At 35.0% G+C, this 11,585-nt stretch overlaps 1 pseudogene; it reads right to left on the bottom strand.

Annotated features, from left to right (window-relative positions):
* Positions 1–589: 589 nt before the first annotated feature.
* LOC116625046 lies at positions 590–959 on the bottom strand (annotated as a pseudogene).
* Positions 960–11,585: the final 10,626 nt, after the last annotated feature.

The raw sequence follows: 11,585 nt of genomic DNA, 5'->3' as shown, positions 1-11,585 counted from the left end.
CAGAAGTTGAAAGATTGACTCAAAGGAGAAAAGAAGCAGGAAAGGCTTCAGTGCAAAAGGAACAGAGCCAAAGCTCTGGACAGGACAGGGGGGAGCTGAGGTTGAAAGCCTCTGCCTCTCTGGCCCTCTGTTCTCATCCTTCGGCTGGAGAGAGCAAAGTGGGCTGGGGAAAAGATGCCTTTTATTGGTCTAACCAGCAAAACTAGTAGTAGGCTCCAGTAGAGCTCCCTTATCTGTCCTGGATTGCATCTTCCCTCTCCTGGGAGTTCGTGACTCACCCCTGGCTCTGCTCAGGATGCAGGGGTGGCAAGCAGAGCCAGGACAGAAAAACAGAGTTGGAATCAAAAGGTATCAAGGTGACACAGAAAACACAGGGTTGGAATCAAAAGGTATCAGGGTGACATAGAAATGGAATCATAGAGAAAAATAGAGTTGGAATCAAAAGGTATCAGGTTGACATAGAAAACACAGGGTTCCAGATCATTCAAATAAAGTGTCCATCATGACAAAAGAGAGGACGTTTCACCACACAGTCCCCTCTGCCCTTGCCAGGAATGGGAAGGGGCAGGAAACTTCCACTAAATGTTTCCTACTGTGCCCTTCTTACCATCACCATCTCCTGGATTTTGTCCTCAGCTTCCTTCACACTCCACTCCAGGTAGAATTTTTTCTGTTCCAATTCTTTAATTTTTTTCTTCTGCTATTTTCTGTTTCTCTAACAGCTGATTATGAATTACCTCCTTGGACTGAAGAATAAACATTCATCCTACACCTTCATACTTGTTAGTCTCATCCACCAAAGTCATAATCTCTGTATCTGTAAGATGTGCATGCTTTTTCGTTCTGTTTAGCTGTTCTATTTGTAGGTCTTTCAGCTTCACCTTCTGTTAAGTGTCAATAACTTTGTCTTGAAGTTTTGTGAAGGCCTTCTTCAACTTCAGATCCATGGGAGCCACCATCTTGGTTCACTTAGTGCCCTTGCACAGTAGAAAGCCAGAAAGGACTATCTTTATTATTTATTATACATTTTTACATGGGAAGATCTATTTCCAATACGTACTTTCTTTCCAACTATCTCACTGATGGCTTTGTGTTGTATTTTCTTTCTACTTCTCCACCATGCACTGGGCTATAATTACTGGTTTCCTTGTTTGTATGCTTAAATACCTTCCTACTCATAGTGAGATTCCTGGACCAGTAGTATCAGCATCTCCTGGGGACTTATTAGAAAATTGACTCTTAGAGCCCGGTCTGACTAATTCAATTAAAATCTGCATTTTATAAAAGTTCCCCCTATAAATTGAGTGAACATTAAAATTTTAGAAGCGCTACTTTACTAGATGACAGCTCTTTGAGAGAAAAGATCATGCATCTTGTTTATCATCATTATCTTCATCTCTTTGGGCAATGACTGGTATATAGTATTTGCTCAATAAGTATTGAGTGAGTAAATTAATTAGGTATTTTAATAATATATATAATAAGATATCTGTGCATTATTACTTAGAAACATAATTCTAATGAAGTAAGGACAATTTTGAGAAGCTATGTGAGAATATATAAATGCTTAGAGTAAAAAAAAGGAGGTGCAGATTTTGACTTGCTCTTATTTTTGGAAAATTTTGTACAAAATAATCCTTGGGCATGTATTTATACCATGGCACCAGATTCAAGCTGACTACACATAAAACTTGCGAACAAGACTTTCATTTTGCACAAGGCGTGAAGATCTATGGAAACAAGAACCTGTACCTGAGCTTCCATCTCTCTGATGAGGTCTTCTTTCTCTATATTCTCATAGTCATTTTCTTATTTCTTCTGTGCCACTTACAACTTAATGTCTATCTTTCTGTCTGTTATAATGTTTTCTCCTCAAGGATTTGAAACAAGTAATTTTGAAACTTCAGCTTGATAATATACATTTATTGATTTCTTTTTCTTTTTTTTTAGAGAGAGAGAGAGAGCTGGAGCCGGGGGGGAGGGGCAGAGAGAGAGGGAGAGAGAAAATCTTAAGCAGGCTCCACACTCAGTGGGAAGCCCTACACAGGGCTTGATCTCATGACCCTGAGATCATGACCTGAGCTGAAATCAAGAGTTGGACACTTAACCAACCGAGCCACCCCAGGTGCCCCTGATTTATTTCACTCTTACTAGAAAAAGAAAACTGTTTATTTTATAAATATCTTAAGGGTACTTATAAATATTTCATTTTCCAGTTGGTAGTTGTTATGTTATTATAAGACACAGTTTGATTACTATAGTACTCTCACTATAAATAAGACATCAACTCTCATAACATTTATTTTATTGTTATGATTATTGCAACAGTCATAAAAACTCAAAAAAACTCAAAAAATATGTTTACAGAACTTCAATAATTAGAAAGACTTTACACGTATTTCATCACTGGATCCTCAAAACAACTCTTTCAGGTAAGATATCATTATTTTGATTATTCCAACCATATGCAAAAGTGGAGATGAGGTGGCTAAGTGACTAATTAATAAGTTGTGTTGGGACGAAATTTTGAATTTCTGAATGTAAATCTCAGAACATCTCATTGCATAATGTGATACATCATATCGTGCTTAACTAGAAGGTTAAATGATTCCTTCACAGAAGGAGTTCTGGAAACAACATAAGAGAAAAGAAACAATGGCTGGTTTCTCTGAAGATTTTATTATGTGTTACAAAACAATTACAATCCATATGTTTTAAGATAGATCATCAACTTCTTAATAAATCATCTTCTGTTGAATCGTTTTCTTGAAAAAAACTTGAAAAGTTTTCTTATGTGAGTTCATGTATTATAAGAACACTGTGCAAAAGATTTAATTTTAGCTTTATTTAAAGAATTGAAATATTAACTATCCTCATATTTAGATATAAGCTTATGCAAAATTCCAGACAAAATCTTTGTTGGATTGGCAGATGTGGAACCAATGTGGCAGTAGGTCTGGGCAGGGTCATAGAGTTCATCACTTCATCTAATGTATGCCAAAATTTTAAGATGTCTTCCATTTGCAGAGCAGTCTTACAGAAAAGGAAATACAGTATATTCCTCTACCAGCATGAAAGTGACCAAGTCAACCCAGGATACATTTGCCCCTTGCAAAGAATCCACTGCCCATTTATCCATTTCAGTGTACCACCTAGCAAGCACTACCAGGGCTCAGTAAGGTCATCAACTGAAATCATCATGGCAACACAACTGATTCCTTATGCGCAAAGAAAATTCCTCAAACTGCTAATGGACAATTAAATATCTCAGTTTCCATGTTATTTCTTTGGAAACTAAAATACACTTAATCAAGTCCTGGTTAATTGTTCAATATGACTAAGGGTTCTACTGTATCATTTTGTCATTGAATGAATAATTACTCAGAAACAATGAACATAAATGGCTGTTGTAAGATCACTATCTAAATTGGGAAATATTCAGCTTCAAATAATTGAATACTATACAACTGAAAGTGGAACTTAATTACATCAGAGAACACAAAGTACACTTGCTGGCAGGGTGGTGCCATAATTGGTTCAGCAGCTCAGTGGTATGATCCATGTGCTTGGTGCTTTCTCTCTGTATTCTGCCGCACTCAACAAATCATCCATACTTCCAACATGGCTTCAGCAATTCCCAGCATTGCTGAAAAATGATCATGACCACATCCTCTGCAAGAGGAGAGAATTTCCTCCTCTGAGTTTGCTTTTATTAAAGAAGAAAGCTTTTCCGCATACTCAGCCCTCACTCTGAAGAGATTCACATTTCTTATTTTTCAAGAGCAAATAATTTTGCTTACTTGACAGTAATTTATGATCACAAAACAATGCAGTTCAGGAAATTACTAAAATATGTTAAAAAATATCATTTTTTCCTGGATCTCATATCTAATGTCTCACAACAGACTGTCTTAGCAAGTAATTTATGAAGTGGTAAGATAAAGATAGTTTCCCAAAATATATAAGATGCTTGCTAAGAATTAATGGTTAGTGAAAGAATGCCAACATACTTTTTCTTTCCCTGAGTATAGTTATACTGCTAATTTGAGGAGCATTTACGTAGAGTTAATATTGATGCAAGAGGCAGTTTTTAAGTAGCCCATGTGTCCATCAATAGATGAATGGATAAAGATATGGTGTATATATGTGTATGCACACACACACACATATATACACAATGACGTATTATTCAGCCATAAAAAAGAGAATGAAATCTTGCCATTTGCAATGATGTGGATGGAACTAGAGATCATCATGCTAAGTGAAATAAGTCAGTCAGAGAAAGATAAATTCCATATGATTTTACTCATATGTGGAATTTAAGAAACAAACAAATGAGCAAAGAAAAAAAAAAAGAGAGAGAGACAAGCCAAGAAATAGACTCTTAACTATAGAGAACAAACTGATGATTACCAGAGGGGAGGTGGGTGGGGAGATGGATGAAATAGGTGATGGGGATTAAGGAGTGCACTTGTCGTGATGAGCACTGGGTGATGTATGGAATTGTTGAATCACTATATTGTGCACCTAAAGCTAATATAACATTGTATGTTAACTATACTGAAATTAAAATAAAAAAGAGGCAGTTTTTGTGTAATCATTTTGAGCATAATCTTAGACTTATGACTAATTTACTTTCCTCTGTGTATTAGTTTCCTATTGTAAGGAACTGTGTGTAGGCTTGATGAGGATAAAGCCCTTGTTTATTTTGCTCACTGACATGACTCAGGCACCTAGAAGAAGACCAAGCATGTATAAGCATGAGATAAATATTTGTTGAACGAATGAATGAAATCTAATGTCTTGAAATACAAGTTGGCCTTGGAAGCATATGAGAATAGGAGAAGATAGAGAGAGGGAGTGAATAATGGTAAGATTAATGGATTCTAAGTGTCAGAGACTTAAGGGATACTTAAGTATTTAGATGTAGGTGAGCTAGTTAACATTTTTGAGGGTTTTATTTTCCTCAAAAATAAAATTTCAATATACAGTTACATGGAATCACTGCAATAAATTAAGAAAAATGCTTAGCACAGTGTCCAGCGCATAGTGAACACTCTGCATATTCTCTGTCATTGTTATATGGAGGGGGGGGATATGTATTATTTTCATTTTAATTCCTTGGCTTTAAAAAAAACACGTGTTGGCACCATATATGCCTGGATATTCCTATACATTATTGCCAAAATAGTACTTTTATGATTAAAATAAAAGACAACTTATTAAATTGAGAAGAAAAAATTTAGTTAAATACAGGGACTTAAGTTTAGAGGCTTCCAGGAAAATCAGAGTTCTTTTATTATTTAAAACCCAAATTGGCATAAAATGATCCTCTAAAATGTTAGCATCCTAGAATATATAAAACCTTTCTAGACGTTTCTTTCCTAGGTTATATATTTTATCAACCTGTGTCTACAAGCATTACCAAACTAGAGCCAACCATGGTTGGCTAAATAAGCTTTAGTAGAGTGGATTAGATTCCATGTAACTAATACAGATCTCCCTGAGAGATATGAAGACTGATTAGAGTTGTACAAATACATAAGGAGGCTGTGTTCTTCAGTTTCTCCTGCTCACTTGCCATCTCTCCATCATTCACTTTTAATTAAAAGATTGGTGAGTAGTTCTGTAAAGAAAAAAAAGAGAGAGGAAGTTCCTGTCTACTTCTTTGGTTTCAGATAGCGTGGTTATTCAAAGCAAGAACTTCTTGTCAGAAAGACTTGGATAAAATAGAGATCTCATCTTTTCATACATGTGTTTTTTTCTTGACTTGTATATTGAAATTATAAATCAATAAGAACCATGGTGAAATTTGCTCTATATTTACTGTTTTAAGGTAGGCATCATTTTTTTTCTGTGTATTTGATCTCTTTTTTTTTTTTTTTGGTATGTTTATATTTAATATCAGGTTCTTGACTGCAATTGAGTTAGGTTTAAATGTTGAATCTCTAAGTTAAAGTGGGTCACCTTGCTTTCCCTATTTCCTGGCCATATCCAATAGTCTTCAATACTCTCTTGATCTTCTTTATTCAGGTTAGCTAATTACTGAACTCAGTTGAACAGATAAGCAAAAAATACTTAGATTCTAAGGCCAGGAATATATGAAAATTTTACAGTGACTTGGAAAGAGCACTGAATTATAAGACATGGGACTTGGGTCTTTATTGTAATTCTGCAGCTAACATATTTGGGGTTTTATTTCCTTATGTTTTATGTGAGAAGTTAATCTTGAAGGTCTCCAGTGGTCCCTCCTATGTGCATATTCTACCTGGGTCACATGAATATGGAGTGATTATTGGATTGATCTACGAATTTTTGCATGTGTCATAGGTCCTAAAGATAGTCAAAAACTAATGATGTACTGTATGCTAACATAATATAATAATTAAAAAAAACAGAAATTGACTTACCATATTAAAAAGAGAGAGAGTGGGAAAGAAAGCTAAGGCCAGGTATGAGTGTGTGTGTGTGTGTGTGTGTGTGCATGTGTGCATGTGTGTGTGTGTGTATGTTAGTATGTGTGTCTTTAAATTTGGGAAAGGGACAAAGGGAAGTCTCGAGCCAACCCAGGGACATTGGTTACATTCTAGGCAATAGGTAAATCCTGGAAGATTTCAGACTCATCTTTGTCAAAAGGCAGCTGAGGAAAGTGGAGACGGATTTTCTTCCCTCAGGAATAAGACCTATGCTATTCTGTCGGTGACCTCTATTCCTGCCTCACTTCATATTCCATCCACAGAGCCTTGAAGACAAAGGCAAGGTCGAGGCATATCTCAACCATGCCTCAAGAGACACTTGCCTTAAATCACACAAAAAGAAAATAATTTAGTAGTAATTAAGTAAATTTACAACTTTTTTTTCACTTTGTGTGTTAAGCAGACATGAATTTTGATTGAAGAAGCCATTTCCAAAATCCCTTTTAAGAAAAAGTATCTACATTATTATTTTACCATACATTCAGATAAAAATATGCATTATATTTAATAATTCTAGTCCTAAAGAAGACAGAATAATGATTTGAATACCAAGTATATTTTAAGGTCACTGATTTTATTCTAATGATAAATTCTGGAATAAATAAACCAAAACTATATATATATATATATATACACACACACACACACACACACTATGTTTGTGTGTGTGTGTGTGTGTGTGTGTGTAAGATGCCAAGAGTTTTTTTTTAAGCCAAGGAATTAAAATGAAAGTAATACATATCCCTCCTCTATGTAGCAATGACAGAATGTGCAGAGTGCTCACTATGTGCTGGGCACTATGCTAAGCATTTTTCTTAAGTTACTGCAGTGAATTGCAGTGATTCCGTGTAGTTGTATATTGCAATTTTATTTTTTAGGAAAAAAAACCCCTCAAAAATGCTAAGTACCTCACTCACATTTAAATATTTAATTTAAATATCTCCTATAAGCATACATAGGTATATTCACACACACACACACACACACACACACACACACACACGAGAGAGAGTGAGAGAGGCTTAACGAAGAGAAAGATATCTCTTGCTCCTGTAATAATAGCAAGGGGAAAGAAATCATGTAAGAGTAGCTGGATAACCTTCTTTTACACAGTTTTTCAGTCTGAGACTCTGCCATCTTCAACACGTGGCTTCCTAGGTCATTCTGTTTGTTATCTTGGATCCATCAAGCTAGAAGGAGAAAGAGCATTAAGGAAGACTTGTGGGATGTTTTTTATGGGCCAAGTTCAGAAATGATTAATACCATTTTTGCATAACAGTCCATTAGCTAGAAGTCAATCCCATAGATGTACCTAACTGTAAGAACCTGAGAAATATGATTAAGCCATGTGCCCAAGAAGAAGAAATGTGGATTTGGGTGACTTATTAGCAGCCTCTGTGTGAATGTTATATATGATAATTCTGATTATGCAAAGAAAACAAATGTCAGTGATTTATTAGGACAACTTTTATACTAACAATATTTTAAGGTCACTGATATTCAATAATCTAAGTAGGTTAGTGATTTGACATGGTTACTGTTAAAAGTAAAATATAATGAATCATATAAGCAACTTAGTACAGTAGAATTTTTATTATGAATACTTACTGATACCTGTTTAATGATTGTTATTATAATTGGAATCATAATGATAATGGGGTTTTTAATTTAACCCAATTGGATATTTTAAGTAAACAAATACTTTACATGTACAATCTACATCATGTTATGTATATAATGGTATTGTAATTCTTTTGGAAATTTTCTTTACCTCTTCTATTTAGGTTGTAAATTTATCCAATGCAAAATAAATGTGCTGTTATTCTTGGTATGTATCACAGAACATATATTTTTATTGATAAATAGCATGTTTTTTTTAATACAAAAATATTTACTCTTCCTTTTTAAATGAGAAAATCAGGTTCTGCACAGGAGTTAAATAACATAATCATAAATCACACAGACAGATCTTCTGAAGACACAAATTAAGTTTCAAATTAAGACCACTTTCAAATTGCTCATATATATCCCTAATTATATACTAGTGACATTAATTTCTATTTCTATCTTCTTCGAAAAAGTACAATATATCAAATGAAGATGGTCTCTCTATCCTAGAGAGAAATTTGAAATCGGGAAACTACATGCATTTAATATTACAACTTTAATGTGAGTAGAAAAATGCTAGTATTTTATTGAATATTACTTAAATAATTTTTAGAAAGTTGAGAAATACAAACAGGTTAAGTTATACCAATTAGGAGGAGTTTAATGATTAGTTTGTTAAAAACTCATTTGTTATGAAGGAATTTTTGAGCTTTTGATCAATCTGGAACATAATGAAACAGGAAAAGGAGATAGTAGCTAATATATCTACTGAGAGCTAAGAACAAATATTAAACTCATATTGGTATGGTATCTGATATTTTTTACTTTTGCAATCCAACCTAATGATGAAAAAACACATACTACTAGGATATTTATATGCTCTTTTGGAATTTTAATAAAAATTAACATCATTTATTATCTTCCTTTGATTTTATATCATCTTAATTTCTTCTGATATGAATTTTCCTTTCAAAAAATGGTAAAAAGTGAATTTATCAGCAATAAAACTTATGGTGATGCTAATGTTCAAAAAAAGTTCCCTTTATTTTGTACTAGTATTATTAAATTAGGCATCAAATATATATTTTTATATATTGGAAAAAGGACTTTTTCAATGAAGATAATGCTTTAAAAGAATGGTAGCATCAATAAGGAAAGAATTGCCAAGAAATTCAAGCTGCCATTAAAAATCTGTAGAGCGGGGCACCTGGGTGGCTCAGTCAGTTAAGTGTCTTGATTTTGGCTCAGGTGATGATCTCAGTGTTGTGGGATCAAGCCCCATGTTGGGCTCAGTGCTCAGCATGAAGTCTACTTGAGATTCTCTCTCTCTCTCTCCCCCTGCCCCTCCCCCCACTCATGCTCTCTCTCTCTCTAAAATAAAATCTTAAAAAAAAACAAAGCTTCCTTATTAAAAAATATCTGTAGAGCTGATTTATATAATTCCTTGTTTGCCATTCAATTAGTAATCAAAGACCCTAGAGTTTTATTTGAATTTTTCAAAAACACAAATTTGAATGAGAAACCGTGATATTCTTGTAGGAAGTTATAGGAATTAGTTCAAAATGTATGCATAGGAACTGCCAAGCTTCTGCATCTTGACTTGATTTCGTGGTACTCTATGTCTTGTTCATGTTTTATGGAGAAAATCATATGCTCTGTGAGTTTGAGATTTTATAAAGTTCTCTGGATCTCTTATAAATGTGCAAAGCCTACTATTCTAGGTTTTGATATTCTGGGTAATTTCGTACATTGTGATATATTTAATCTTTTTTTTTTAAAAAAGACTTATTTATTTATTTATTTGAGAGAGAGAGAGAGAGAGAGAGAGAGTGCAATCTGGGGGAGAGGCAGAAGGAGACAGAGAGGGAGAGAATCTCAAACAGACCCCCTGCTGAGCACAGAGCCCAACCTGGGGCTTGATCTCCCAACCCTGAGATCATGACCTGAGCCAAAATCGAGAGTCAGACTCTTAACCCACTGGGCCACCCAGGTGCCACTGATATATTTAATCTTTAATAGAATTTGAAATGATGCAAAAATTGTAGCAGCAAGGGTATATATTAAAAAGGTTTGTTTCTTTGTAATGGGATAGCTAGTGCAGAACTATATAACTAGAAAACAATGTGTGTGGGAGTGTGCTTATTACTGTATATAATATATAGCATCCATAGTGTCATATTATGCTGTCATTGAGTAGATTTCAATGTGGTAGATACAGAAGTTCCTATCAAGCTTTCTATGTTTCATCTTTTCTTTCTTAGGAATGAAGAAGCTGTCAGTATTTTCTGTTTTCCACAAAATATGTTGCACTGATAATACTCTTGCCTAGGGTAACAAAATCTCTTAAAGGATTATAACTTTTAACAGACCCAGAAACAAATGAAAGGCAAATATATCTGGGGAAGATAACCAGTTTCTGTTCTTAAAAGAAACGTAGGATAGTGTTATTTTATAGTTAAAAACATTTTTCAAATGAATTTTAAATTGCATGTTGAAGCCAGAATGTTCTACATAGTGACCCGTGCAATCACTGACCTGCTTCACTGAATCTTATATACTCCAAATCTAGCTCAAGTTTTGGCCTCTTCATTTCCTACCACGTTGTTTCCTAGCTCCCAGTTGCTGAGTCATATTACTCAGATTTCCAGGTTTAGCTACCATCTTCCAGGGATATACCTTTTTTCAAGAGTCATACAATGATCATTAATTCAAACCTGCTAGTAGTATATATTTGGCCTTATGCCTCGATCTTACTAATTTGACTTCTGCCCTGCATGAAACCAGTTTTACTTCTATGGCTTATTTCCAAGAAGAAGCTCCACTTCCACCTGGTTTCCTTGGTGCCTGCATTCCTGCCTTGGTATTCTGACTCCTCTTTCTCTGGTCAGTTCCCCTACCTGAGGCTAGGCTCCTATCCCCCAGCTGTGGTATTGGCTAGAACTCTGCTCCAGGAACTCAGGACTCCATTTCTGTTACTTGTTTGGTTTGTGACCAGTACCATTTCCTCTATTCCCCTAATTTTCTGCATAGCTGTTGGGAACATACTTATTCTCCCTGGACTTTTGGATGTTAGTTCTTTTGGAGACTTTTATTATCTGCATTGCATTTTAAACCAACAACATTTATTCCTAACAAGTACAGCAGGGGATTACCACTTTTCTACCCAACATCAAATCTTAAGATGTCCCTGAGATGAATCAGTATGTGATAATAAGCAAACACACAGTTTGAGTACCATGGAGACCCCTGGCCCACCACTGTCACCTGTAAACCTTAGCTTGGGCAGAGACTACAGTTAGTGAAGAAAGCCTCTTGTTAATTTCTGGGAGCCGCTGACTTAAGGTGATCAGCTCTCCTTCCTCAGTATTGCAGGCATGTGGGCATAATGGCAATAAAGAACCCTATTCTGCCTCAAATCCAAATTCAGTACCACTTTTGCTTTTTGTTGTGTTGCTTCAAGAGAATATACTATATCAACAAAAAGCAAAAGTGGTACTGAAT

The sequence above is a fragment of the Phoca vitulina genome, unplaced genomic scaffold (assembly GCF_004348235.1).
Source record: "Phoca vitulina isolate PV1807 unplaced genomic scaffold, GSC_HSeal_1.0 scaffold72, whole genome shotgun sequence".
NCBI lineage: Eukaryota > Metazoa > Chordata > Mammalia > Carnivora > Phocidae > Phoca > Phoca vitulina.
Note: the sequence above shows the minus strand (reverse complement) of the source record. Positions and strands in the feature narration are given on the sequence as shown.